The sequence below is a fragment of the Thunnus thynnus genome, chromosome 10 (genome assembly GCF_963924715.1).
Source record: "Thunnus thynnus chromosome 10, fThuThy2.1, whole genome shotgun sequence".
Taxonomy (NCBI): Eukaryota; Metazoa; Chordata; class Actinopteri; order Scombriformes; family Scombridae; genus Thunnus; species Thunnus thynnus.
In genome coordinates this window covers 2,881,675-2,882,286 of record NC_089526.1, presented here as the reverse complement: position 1 = coordinate 2,882,286, position 612 = coordinate 2,881,675, and positions in this window count along the sequence as shown.

Genomic DNA, 612 nt, shown 5'->3' with positions numbered 1-612 from the left:
CGATGAATCTGCGTCTGATTTTGTTTCTGCGTTCACCAGAGTCTCTTTAGAGTTTCAAAGATTGAAGGAATCTTTGATGTGTTGCATTTATACTGGTACCAGTACAGTACTGGATGTATGTGGGGGTCCCGTTCATTTCTATGAAAGTTGCTCAGCGGTGCATGAAGCCATAAAAGCCACTTCCTGTAAATATACAGTGCACCCATGGAGCATGCTCAGTAGAGACTTCCTCCAGCCGAGACCACTAACTTCTGTTTTAGCCTCCAGTTAACTTGAACAACAATTCGATCACGCGGCTCTTCTAGACTTTCGAAACGTGATCAGACCAGAAGTCGTTTGTTTTGATGCTCAAAACGATTTACAGACGTCTCTTTCACAGTGTGAGTCTGATATGATGTAATTACACAGTTTGGCCACTATGTAACTGTGGCGCCGTTCCTGAGGGTTTGACTGGCACTTAAAGAGAATTGAATCTCGTCGTGTCTTCTTCTTCTGCAGCGGTTTAATGGCACCGACTGGAGGATTAGCGCCACCTGCTGTTTATCTGCTGATATATTCTGGAAATTTGTGTTAATTTGGATGAAAACTTGACTTCAGACCTGGATTAACAAC